The following is a 13433-nucleotide window of genomic DNA, read 5'->3' on the forward strand; positions in this document are numbered from 1 at the left end:
GTTAGGATCCCTCCTCCCCCACCACAATCTTCCAACCGGAGATTATTAACGAATATGGTAAACATGATTTGATTTCTTCATTCAGGTCAAACAGCAAAGATATTGAATGCAACCCTCTCCAGGACCGATCCCTATGGGAAGCCACTCGATAAATCTGTCCTGGATTGAAAACCCTGACGGGGCTTCTTTGTCATCCAAATGCATCAGAATGCAATAGTACTCCCTCTGCGAGTGGAAGGGATGAAAAACCACACTGAAAGTAGTCAATACGTATCAACAGGATGAGAACAAAGTCATAGGAAAAGACACGTGGAGGAAAGGATTCTATGAAGAGCTGCCTGTCCCAGCCATCAAAAACTGCTTTTTTATTAAAGATTCTTATCTGGCTTATCCTTGCAGCTTTCCCACTACAATTTGCTCTTTTAACACCAACCTACTCACCGTGCCTCGCTCTCATCTCTCTCACCATCAACCTCGGGCTCACGCCTTCCCCCCGCCCTGCCTCCATTGGCTCTCTCTCCTCTTTCACATCCTTTCACTTCAATCAATCAAATGAAACAACTGTAAGTATCTTGTGGGTGGGTAACACATCTACCTCCACGTCCAACAAAGACTCCTCACCGTTGGCTTTAAAGCTTTCAATCCCCTTGCCCCCTCCTAACTTACCTCCCTACTCTCCTGCTATAACCCAGCTGGTACGCTTGGCTCCTCTAATGCTAATCTTCTCACTGTGCCTTGATCCAGTCTATTTCACCCCGAAACCCTCGCCCACATCTATTCTATTTATTTTATTTTGTTAGTATGTTTGGTTTTGTTCTCTGTCTCCCCCTTCTAGACTGTGAGCCCACTGTTGGGTAGGGACTGTCTCTATATGTTGCCGGCTTGTACTTCCCAAGCGCTTAGTACAGTGTTCTGCACACAGTAAGCGCTCAATAAATATGATTGATTGAGCCAAACCCTAACCTGGAATACCCCCCCCCCTCGTCATATCAGACAGATAATTGTTCTCCCCAACTTCAAAGCCTTACTAACGGCAAATCTCCTCCAAGAGGCCTTCCCTGATAAAGCCCTCCTCTCCTCTTCTCCCACTCCCTTCCATGACACCCTGAATTGCTCCCTTTATTCATCCTCCCTCCCATCTCCACAGCACATAAGTATATATTTGTAATTAACTTTATTTACGTATATCAATATCTGTCTCCTCGTCTAGACTGTGAGCTCATTGTGAGCAGGGAATGTGTCTGTTGTATCATACTCTCCCAAGCACTTAGTGCAGTGTTTTGTACACTTCATTCACTATCCATTCATTTGACTGTATTTATTGTGTGCTTACTGTGTGCAAAGCACTGTACTAACCGTTTGGGAGAGTACACTGAAACAACAAACAGACACATTCCCTCCCACAATCACAGTCTAGAGGGGGAAACAGCCAGACACAGTAAACCTTCAATGAATAGGATCGTTTGAATGAATGAATGGATGAACGTACTCTCTCTCAAACATTCTGCTCAGAAGAATGGCTCTATAAACATCACAGATGGATTTCCCATCCGTGCAATGGGATCTTTGCTCCAGCTAAACTGCCTCTTCCCCAGACACCGGCTTCGATTCCCCACAGCACCGTCGAGGAGACCCCATCCCATCCTGCTTTCCACCACCACTCTGGCGGGAAAAGAGAACAGCACATCCCACGTGAGGCTGGTCAGCAAGTCCCTCCGTCATTTGTTTTTTCTTGAGTGCTTACTGGGTGCAGAGTACTGTAATATTAATAATAATGATGATATTTGTTAAGCGCTTACTAGGTGCCAAGCACTGTTTAAAGCGCTGGGGTAGATACAAGGTCATCAGGTTGTCCCACATGCGGCTCATAGTCTTAGTCCCCATTTTACAGCCGAGGTCACTGAGGCACAGAGAAATGAAGTGACTTGCCCAGAGTCACACAGCTGATAAGTGGCAGAGCTGGGATTAGAACCCATGACCTCTGCCCATCCGCCAAGCTAGCTCTCTTCCTCCCTTCAAGGCCCTGCTGAGAGCTCACCTCCTCCAGGAGGCCTTCCCTGACTGAGCCCCTTCCTTCCTCTCCCCCTCATCCCCCTCTCCATCCACCCATCTTACCTCCTTCCCTTCCCCACAGCACCTGTATATATGTTTGTACATATTTATTACTCTATTTATTTATTTATTTATTTTATTTGTACATATCTATTCTATTTATTTTATTTTGTTAGTATGTTTGGTTTTGTTCTCTGTCTCCCCCTTTTAGACTGTGAGCCCACTGTTGGGTAGGGACTGTCTCTATATGTTGCCAATTTGTACTTCCCAAGCGCTTAGTACAGTGCTCTGCACATAATAAGCACTCAATAAATATGATTGATGATGATGATGACGATGATGACTCCCAAGCCCGTGTTCTTTCCACTAAGCCATGCTGTTTTTATAACAGACCCATTCGCTGCCCACAACAGGTTTACAGTCTAGGGGTGGAGGCAGATGTTAATATAAAATAAATAACAGATATGGACGTAAAGTGCTGTGGGTCTGGGCGGGGGAATATAGACACTCAAGAAGGCTGGTGGCTGAAGTAGCTATCATGGTGGCTACCAATATACTGTTGACTCTGAAATTTTCTTTCTCCAGTCACATCTCCCCACTGACTTTTCATTTTATTTTGTGTATTGTGTGTTTGTTCTTGCCACCTATGCTGTTTTTTATGGTTTTTGCTAAGTGTTTACTATATGCTAGGCACTCTACTGTTTGGGCAAGTCACTTAGGTTCTATGTGCCTCAGTTACTTCATCTGTAAAATGAGGATTCATTCATTCATTCAATTGTATTTATTGAGCGCTTACCGTGTGCAGAACACTGTACTAAGTGCTTGGGAAGTACAAGTCGGCAAAATATAGAGATGGTCCCTACCCAACAACAGGTTCACAGTCCAGAAAGGAGAGACAGACAACAAAACAAAACATGTAGACAGGTGTCAAAATCGTCAGAACAAATAGAATTAAAGCTATATGCACAGCATATAGATTAAGTCTGTGAGCACCATGTGGGACAACCTGCTGACCTTGTATCTACCCCAGCGCTTAGAACAGTGCTTGGCACATAGTAAGCGCTTAACAAATAACATAATTATTACTATTATACAAGATAATTGGGTTGGGCACAGGCCCTGTCCTACGTAGGGCTCACAGTTTTAATCCCTATTTTACAAAGGAGGTCACTGATGCACAGAAATCTTGAGTGACTTGCCCAAGGTTACACAGCAGACAAGTGGCAAAGTTGGGATTAGAACCCAGGTCAATCAATCAATCAATCAATCAATTGTATTTATTGAGCACTTACTGTGTGCGGAGCACTGTACTAAGCACTTGGGAAGTACAAGTTGGCAACATATAGAGATGGTCCCTACCCAACAGCGGGCTCACAGTCTAGAAGGGGGAGACAGAGAACAAAACAAAACTTATTAACAAAATAAAATAAATAGAATAGATATGTACAAGTAAAATAAATAAATAAATAGGTCCTTCTGACTCTCAAGCCCGTGCCCTTTCCACTAGGCAACACTGCTTCTCTAATGTTTCAATGTTTTCTTGTTATATTGCTCGCAATATATTTGTACCCAATCCTCTACCCTCACTATTGACAGATTGGAGACCCTCCAGGATCTGTATATAATATCCACCTGTGGACTCTTTCCCAGCATTTAGTGCAGTGCTCTACCCACAAGAAGTTAATAAATAGTCCTCCAAAGCCCTACTGAGAGCTCACCTCCTCCAGGAGGCCTTCCCAGACTGAGCCCCCTCTTTCCCCTCCCCTTCCCCATCCCCCCCGCCCTACCTCCTTCCCCTCCCCACAGCACCTGTATATGTGCTTGTACAGATTTATTACTCTATTTATTTTACTTGTACGTATTTACTATTCTATTTATTTTGTCAATGATGTACATCTAGCTTTACTTCTATTTATTCTGATGACTTGACACATGACCACATGTTTTGTTTTCTTGTCTGTCTCCCCCTTCTAGACTGTGAGCCCGTTGTTGGGTAGGGACCGTCTCTATACGTTGCCAGCTTGTACTTCCCAAGCGCCTAGTACAGTGCTCTGCACACCGTAAGTGCTCAATAAATATGATTGAATAAATGAATGAATGAAATACTATTATTAATTAATTCAGTTGTATTTATTGAGCACTTACTATGTGCAGAGCACTCTACTAAGTGCTTGGAAAAGTACAACACAACAAAAAAAGTGACATTCCCTGCCCACAGTGAGCTTACATTCTAGAGCAATACAAATTAAATTACAGTACTATTAGCATTATTATGACTACTCTGACGACCATTACAACATTTGGCAGATAATAAATCTCCCCATCTTCAAAGTCCTACTAAAATCAGATCTCCTTCAGAACCCCTTCATTGACTAACCCCTCACCCTCCCACACTCCTTACACTCCTGACTCAGTTATGCAACTGAGTTAGCAACTGAGTCTGTCTCCTCCAAGCACTTAAATACTCACCCCGCGCAGTACTCCGCAGTATCATTTCTAGACTGTGAGCCCACTGTTGGGTAGGGACCGTCTCTATATGTTGCCAACCTGTACTTCCCAAGCGCTTAGTACAGTGCTCTGCACACAGTAAGCGCTCAATAGATGTGATTGAATGAATGAATGAATGTTCAAATCCTTATACTTGATTGCTTCCTTACCTGTAATTTATTCTAGTGTCTATTTAGAGAAGCAGCATGGCTCAATGGAAAGAGCAGGGGCTTTGGAGTCAGAGGTCATGGGTTCAAATCCTGGCTCTGCCAACTGTCAGCTGTGTGACTTTGGGGAAGTCACTTCACTTCTCTATGCCTCAGTTACCTCATCTGTAAAATGGGGATTAAGACTGTGAGCCCCCCGTGGGTCAACCTGATCACCTTGTAACCTCCACAGCGCCTAGAACAGTGCTTTGCACATAGTAAGTGCTTAATAAATGCCATTATTATTATTATTATTATTTCCCCCATCTACATTATATATTCCTTGAGAGCACATATTGTGCTCACCAACACACTGCTAATCTCCCGTTGTTGGGTAGGGACCGTCTCTATATGTTGCTGACTTGTACTTCCCAAGCGCTTAGTACAGTGCTCTGCACATAGTAAGCACTTAATAAATATGATTGAATGAATTAATAATCTCCCGAGTCCACCGTATTATACTGTGCACACAGTGTGTGCTTGGTGTAGTGGCTAGATAACTGTGAGTCAGAAGGTCATGGGTTCTAATCCCGACTCTGCCACTTGTCTGCTGTGTTTCCTTGGGCAAGTCACTTCACTTCTCCGTGCCCCAGTTACCTCATCTGTAAAATGGGGATTAAGATTGTGAACCCTGTATGAGACAGGGATTGTGTTCAACCCAATGTGCTTGTACGTAGAGAAGCAGCGTGTCTCGGGAGTCAGAGGTCATGGGTTCTAATCCCATCTCCGCCACTTGTCAGCTGTGTGACATTGGGCAAGTAACAACTTCTCCGGGCCTCAGTTACCTCATCTGTAAAATGGGGTTGAAAACCGTGAGCTCCAAGTGGAATGACCTGATAACCCTGTAGCACCCCCCCCACCACTTAGAACAGTGCTTGGAACAAAGTAAGCGCTTAACAAAAGCCATTATTATTATTATTATTATTATTATTATTATTATTATCATTATTATTATTATCCACCCCAGTGCTTAGTATGGTGGCTGGCACATAGTAAGTGCTTAACATATACCATAATGATTATTTTTATTTTTATTATTATTATCAATAAATTCCACTGATTGATTTATTGATTACTCTCCCTAGCCTCCATTCCAGCTCTCTTAGCCAAGCTTGACCCCTTCATTAGGAAGCTTCAGAGCCACATTCTTGGCTTGGGAGAATGCTCTAAACAGGATTGTCTTCAAAGAGCTTAGTACAGTGTTCTGCACACATTAAGCGCTCAATAAATGTGATTGATTAAGTAATTTGAGCAGCACCACCTAAGAACCACAGACATCATCAAAAGCCAGGGAAAAGACTACCAACAGTGAAGTCGTGGAAGTCTAGACTGTGAGCCCATTGTTGGGTAGGGACCGTCTCTATATGTTGCCAACTTGTACTTCCCAAACAGTTGGTACAGTGCTCTGCACACAGTAAGCGCTCAATAAATACGATAGAATGAATGAATGAATAAATGAATAAATGAATGAATTGTCTAAAAGCTGCTGGCAATCGCTGTCTTGGTTAGTCTAAATACGTGTAACATGCCTTGGAACAGGGCACACATCTTGTACTTCTTGATATTTTCCCAAGAAATTAGTACTGTGCACTGCACCCATTGTGCATGCAATCAATAGCATTACTACTTTAAAGAAACACACGACAGAATAATTCTTCATCTGTTCAGGATGATTTAGTTACAGTCAACTCTAAGAGCTGTACTTGTTTTATGCTATCGTGTCATAACCGAGCCGTAGCGACTCCATGGACAGAGCTCTCCTAGAACACCCCGCCTCCATCTAAGAGCTGTATTAGGTGCAAAAAAATCACATCATATCAAATAAATCATATCAAATAAATCATATTAGAGAAGCAGCATGGTTCAGTGAAAAGAGCATGGGCTTTGGAGTCAGAGGTCTGGGTTCAAATCCCGGCTCCTCCAATTGTCAGCTGTGTGACTTTGAGCAAGTCACTTCACTTCTCTGGGCCTCAGTTCCCTCATCTGTAAAATGGGGATTAAAATTGTGAGCCCCAATTGGGACAAACTGACCACCTTAATCAATCAATCATATTTATTGAGCACTTACTGTGTGCAGAGTACTGTACTAAGCGCTTGGGAAGTACAAGTTGGCAACATATAGAAACAGTACCTACCAAACAGTGGGCTCACAATCTAGAAGGGGGAGACAGAGAACAAAACCAAACATACTAACAAAATAAAATAAATAGAATAGATATGTACAAGCAAAATAAATAAATAAATAAATAAATAAATAAATAAATAAATAAATAAATAAATAAATAAATAAAGTAATAAACATGTACAAACATATATACATATATACAAGTGCTGTGGGGAAGGGAAGGAGGTAAGATGGGGTGATGGAGAGGGGGACGAGGGGGAGAGGAAGGAAGGGGCTGAGTCTGGGAAGGCCTCCTGGAGGAGGAGGCCTTGTAACCTCCCCAGCACTTAGAACAGTGCTTTGCACATAGTAAGCACTTAATACATGCCATTATTGTTATTATCAGACACAGTCCCTGTCCCACAGGCTGGTCAAAGTCTAAGTAGGAAGGAGAACAGGTATTGAATCCCCATTTTACAGATGAAGAAACTAAGACCCACAGAAGTTTTATGAATTTTTTATGGTATTTGTTAAGTACTTACTATGTGCCATGCGTTATACTTAGCACCGGAGTACATATGAACTGACCAAGTTCGACAAAGTCCATGTCCCACGTGGAGCTCAAAGTCTTAATTCCCATTTTACAGATGAGGTAACTGAGGCATAGAGAAGTAAGGCGACTTGCCCAAGGTGACCCAGCAGACAAGTGGCAGAGCTGGAATTAGAGCCCAGGTCCTTCTGACACCCAGGCCACTGCTCTATCCATTAGGCCACACTGCTTCTCAATGACTTGCTCAAGGTCACACAGCAGGCAAATGGTCGTGTCAGGATTAGAACCCAGTTCCCCTGACTCCCAGCCTTGTGCTCTTTCTGTGCTCCTCAGAATGGATCATGTAAACTCTATCTCTAGAATTCTTTAAATCCGAAATGATGAAAAAGAGAGGGTGCTTTTACAACCATTGTCTTCTGAAACCTCCCACGTCTGGAATCTCTACTGTAATACCTTCAGGAACTACATTGTGCAAATTGGTAAAAAGATTCAGTGTTGCTGTGGGAGGAGTGTGTCACAGCTACCTCACCAATCTCAATCTGTCAGCACCCCTTCACATTTATAAAGCATCAGACACCCTTTTGGGGGCAGAATATAGATTTTTCGGAGGGATGTCGAAAGTCAAAGCAGCAGAAAAACATATTTGAGCAACCGACTTCACTTATCAAACAGAAAAATGTGGAAAAGTCTTTGGCACCTCAAATCATTTAATGCTTTTATGGCAGTGATAAAAATCTCTTCAGGTGTTCTTGCGGCAACTTCTTTGAAAGCAATAGAGCTCTGGTGTGGGGAAGATCCATCAGAAATAAATCAAACCTAGTTTCAATTGTGCCACAGGAAGTAAGCGTAATGGAAAGTTATTAAGGCCAAGCCACGTGTAACCTTGGCCCCTGAATAGCGTCCAGCTGCCTGAGTATTCCCCGATCAGTCAACTGTCACTTTCACTTCTTGCCAGCTATTGAGCGTCACCAGGTAACTGCAGACTGCACCAAGAACAGATCTAAAGGTTAAGTTCTTCCCTATTGAATGATTTCACCTTTAACCCAACACACACCTTTCAGCCAGCAACGGCAACATAAAAGAATTAGCAAGATACGGCCAACAATTTGATGTGCAATATTTGCCTTTGTAGTCTATGAGCTGAAGCAACACTAACGTAGGAGTCAAAGGACCTGGATTTTAATTGCTTGCTGTGTGATCTCGGACAAGTCACTTAACTTCTCTGTGCCTCAGTTCACTTTTTTCCTCTCCTACTTGGACTGTGAACCCCATATGGGACGGGGACTTGCCTAATTAACTTGCATCTACCCCAGTGCTTAGAAAAGTGTTTGACATATAGTAAAAGCTTAATAAATATCTTAAAAAAAGAATACAGGATCTGAAACAAAGTTACAGAACAGCTCACCTACGTCCCAGAATCTTGAAATGGAAGGTTCTCAGTACAATCAACCCTCAAGCCATATGGGAACTGTGGATGATTCAGACCGGGCTCCTGGCCATGCTTCTTCTCACTGCCTACATTAGGGTGGCTGACACTGACGTTGAAGGATAAACAGTTGATAAATATACACACATCATATGTACGGACATAAATTTGGGATACTCAAACTGAATTGGGATTATTCTGGAAGGAGCGGAAGTTGGCATGCGGCGAACAGTTAATCAATTCATCAATTGATCAATCATACTTATGGAGTACTTACTGTGTGCAGGGCACTTTACTAAGCATTTGGGAGAGTACAACACAACAACATAATGGACACATTTCCTGCCCACAACGAGCTTACAGTCTAGAGGAGGAGACAATTATTGGCAGTACTACGAAATAAAGGTTTATGGGATTGGCGCAGGTACCGAGAGCAGTGTAAAAGAACGTGAAAGGATGAGGGCATCGGGGCGATTACGAGCAAAATGGACAAAGGACAATGGGGCTGAAATAAGAACAGATTATCTCATCATCATGAGAAAAGTTACTGATATCAAAAGGGCAGAAAAACTTTCTCCACTTGTCTAGACAACCAGGAAGTTCGTGTGAAGAATGGAGGTCATCCTGGCTAACCTGACCATGATCGTAACCAAGGACTGTTCTGAATCCCAACCTGGGGAGACACTAAACAACTCGGTACACACCTCAGGAGGGCCTCAGACCACCCAGAATGGCATCAGAGGTGAGGAGCCTCTCCCTCAGGTTTAAACATCATAAAAGGGCATTCCAGGTGCAATAATCTTTGCTCTGTGATGCACTAATCCGTGTACCAGTGTGGGGTGAGACAATAAACCACAATATTTTGGATATCTTGCCATGTCATCTCACTCTTGGATCAGCTGGGGACAGCAATGTGGCCTAGTAGAAAGAGCACAAGCCTGGGGGTCAGAGGATGTGGGTTCTAATCCCGGCTCTGCTACATGCCTGCTGTGTGAACTTGGGGAGGTCACTTCAGGTCCCTGTGCCTCCGTTACCTCATCTGTTAAATGTGGAGAAAGACCGAGCCCCATGTGGGATGGGGACTGGGTTCAACTTGATTACCTTGTATTGGCACGTAGTAAGCGCTTAACAAACACCATTATTATTTATTATTATTATTATAATTATCATCATCATTATTATTGTTGTTGTTGTTGTTGTTGTTGTTATACTGGGGCCATGGGCTGGTTCTTTAATAATAATAATAATGGCATTTATTAAGCGCTTACTATGTGCAAAGCATTGTTCTAAGCGCTGGGGAGGTTACAAGGTGATCAGGTTGTCCCAAGGGGCTCACAGTCTTAATCCCCATTTTACAGATGAGGTAACTGAGGCCCAGAGAAGTGAAGTGACTTGCCCAAAATCACACAGCTGACAAGTGGCGGAGCTCTGGGGGGTATCTCTCACAGGTACCTCCTGTTTATTCTTGACAGGAGGCAGTTGTTAGAAACAGGCTATTCTATTACTGTTAATAGAAGACTTTGATTCTGCTTCAGAGCCTTATTGGAGGCACATCTCCTCCAAGAGGCCTTCCCAGACTACCCCCCCCCCCACCACTTTTCCTCACCTCCCACTCCCTGCTGTGTTGCCCTGACTTGCTTTCTTTGCTCTTCTCCCCTCCCAGCCCCAAAGCACTTTTGCACTTACATGTAATTTTATTTATTTGTATTGATGTCTGTCTCCACCAACTCTAAATTATGAGATTACTGTGGGCAGGGAATGTCTCTGTGATCGTTGTACTGCACTTTCTCAAATGTTTAATACAGTGCTCTGCACACAGTAAGTGCTCAGTAAATACGATTGAATCAATTCATTCAATCGTATTTATTGAGCGCTTACTGTGTGCAGAACACTATACTAAGTGTCTGGGAAGTACAATGAATGAATGATTCAGAGAAAGACCTCTTGGAACCATAATGAGGTTAATTCACCTGCAAGTTATCCACTGCCAAAGATGGGCAGAGGCAGAGAAGGTGAATGGGTTGAAGGAGACACTTGATCACCAATATGCTAGGAAGATTGAAAGAGGCAGCCAGGGGAAGAGCAAAACCCAGACAGGCATCTGAAAATAATAATAAAGAATCATGGTACTTGTTAAGCACTCACTGTAGGTCAAGCACTGTACTGAATTCCGGGCGAGATTCAAAATAATCAGGTCAGATAGAGTCCCTGTCCCTAACAGGGAGAAAAAATAAAGGTTTAACCCCCATTTTACAATGAGGAAACTGAGATACAGAGAAGATAAAGGTCTTATCCATGGTCACACAGCAGGCTAGTGGTAGAGCTGGAATGAAAACTCGAGGTCCCTTGACTTCCAGACTAATGCTTCAGTGCTGTTGCCACTAGGCCATGCTACTTCTTTACAAACTAAGCTTTATGTCACACACACACACACACACACACACACAGAGAGAGAGAGAGAGAGAGAGAGAGAGAGAAACATACACTTTCAGAACTTTAGACAAACTGCAGCTTTAAGAATGCTCCACCAATTTGTATATTTGGATTTGGACATTTCTCTCTTTGCCACTGGACCCCAGTACTTTTAGGCAGAATTAGTAGGCTTTATTGATAATAATTTCTGATGATAATTTTGAAGCCTCCAAGACCATCAAGTCACAGACATCAATAAATTCAGGGTTTCGAAGCTCAGGGCTGTACCCTCTCAGGACCGCACCTAGGGAGTTTCCAGCACTTTAGCAGGCTCGACTATGGGAGGGAGAGTCAAGCAGAGGCCTGTCCATTCCATTCCTAGCTTGGCCAGTGCCTAGCGAGTGGAAGGCGATCAAAAATCACCTGCGCTGGGCAGCAGCGGCATGGGAGAAATTTGACAGAAGAATCTTAATTTTACTGAAGAAAAGGAGGCAATGGTAAACCATTTTCATATTTTATCTGGAAAACTCTCTGGATACACTACCAGAACGATTGCCGATGAAGGTCAAATGTTCTGGGAGAGATGTATGCATGGTGTCACTTTGGGTTGGAGACAACTTGACAACATAAGACAAGCTCATGGCTGACTCAGCTAGCGTCGCTCTTGCTGATATTAGCAGCTCCCTTTAGCTGTCCTTAGCCAGCCACGCTCTGCTCTCTCCCGACACCGTTCCCTCTCTGGCTCCCTACCCTTTCTTTCTCAAAAAGTAGTATGGCCTATAGTGGAAAGAGCATAGTCCTGGGAGACAGAGGACTTGATTTCTAATCCTGGTTTTTCCACTTTTTGGGCAAGGACTGTGTCTAACTACTCTAAGGTAATAATAATAATAACAATAATAATGATAACGGCATTTATTAACCACTTACTATGTGTTAAGCACTATTCTCTCCCCCTTTTAGACTGTGAGCCCACTGTTGGGTAGGGACTGTCTCTATATGTTGCCAATTTGTACTTCCCAAGCGCTTAGTACAGTGCTCTGCACATAGTAAGCGCTCAATAAATACGATTGATGATGGTGATGATGGGGAGGTTACAAGGTGATCAGGTTGTCCCACGGGGCTCGCAGTCTTAATCCTCATTTTGCAGATGAGGTAATTGAGGCACAGAGAAGTGAAGTAACTTGCCCAAAGTTACACAGCTGACAATTGGAGGAGCCAGGATTTGAACCCATGGCCTTTGACTCCAAAGCCGGTGCTCTTTCCGATGAGCCACAGTACTCTTCCAAGGACTTAGTACGGTGCTCTGCACACTATAAATGCTCAGTAATCTGTAAAATGGGGATTAAATACCTATTTAACTCTCACTATCAGACTGAGAACCCCATGTGAAACAGAGAATGGGTCTAGTCTGCATATAGTGTATCTCCCCCAGCATTTAGTACAGTGCTTGGCACATAGAAGGTCCATAGCAAATACTAGTATTATCATTTCATTATTATCATTAATAAATAACTATTACTTAATAATTTCTTATTAATATTTAATAATATACTATCATTTTATATTCAATAATTATAACTATTATTAATAGTTCAGCTCTGCTCTCATCTTTTTGGATGACATTTGCCAGGGGGGAAACACCTAGTAATCAATTAATCCATGGTATTTACTGAGCATTTATTATGTTCAGAGCACTGTACTGTTTGTGAGCCTACAATATAATAATAATAATAGTAATTACGGTATTTTTTAGGCACTTAATATGTGCCAGGCACTTAAGTGGATACAAGCAAATCAGGTTGGACACAGTTCCTGTTCCACTTGGGGCTCCCAGTCTCAATGCCAATTTTACAGATGAGGGTAACTGAGGCACAGAGAAGTGAAGCGATTGGCTCAAGGTCCCACAGCAGACAAGTGGCAGAGCCAGAATTAGAACCCATGACCTTCTGATTCCCAGGCTTGTGTTCTATATATTGAACCATGCTGCTTCTCTAGTACAGTTCCTGCCTTTAAGAAGTTTAACAAGGCAGATATTAAAACAAATTATAAATAGGGGAAGTGGTAGAATAACCGATACGTATATAATGGCTGTGGGCTGGGTAGGGGAGAGGATCAAAGTGATTAAGGGATACTAAATGAGTGCATAGGCAATGCAGAAAGAAGGACAAACAGTTTGGTAAATGAGGGCTTAGTCAG

The sequence above is a fragment of the Tachyglossus aculeatus genome, chromosome 2, assembly GCF_015852505.1.
Source record: "Tachyglossus aculeatus isolate mTacAcu1 chromosome 2, mTacAcu1.pri, whole genome shotgun sequence".
In the NCBI taxonomy this organism is placed as follows: Eukaryota; Metazoa; Chordata; class Mammalia; order Monotremata; family Tachyglossidae; genus Tachyglossus; species Tachyglossus aculeatus.